This window comes from Myotis davidii, unplaced genomic scaffold (genome assembly GCF_000327345.1).
Source record: "Myotis davidii unplaced genomic scaffold, ASM32734v1 scaffold665, whole genome shotgun sequence".
NCBI classification, from domain to species: domain Eukaryota; kingdom Metazoa; phylum Chordata; class Mammalia; order Chiroptera; family Vespertilionidae; genus Myotis; species Myotis davidii.
Genome location: NW_006296410.1, coordinates 155,628 through 155,841, shown reverse-complemented (window position 1 = coordinate 155,841; position 214 = coordinate 155,628).

Sequence of the window (214 nt, the reverse complement as noted above, 5' to 3'; positions counted from 1 at the left end):
CTCTGCCCGGGCGGGTGACCGAAGGTGGCCAGGGCCCGAGGGCACGGAGGGCTCGCACCGTCAGGGACCAGCGCGAGGAGGTTCTGGGCTTGGAACGGGCACAGGGCCGACCAGACAGGTGCGGGAACACTGTGACACCAGGCAGCCCTGGGGCCAGCGTAGGGCAGGCTCCACAGGAGGGCCGTCCCCCCCTCCGGGGGGACCAGCCTGGCCC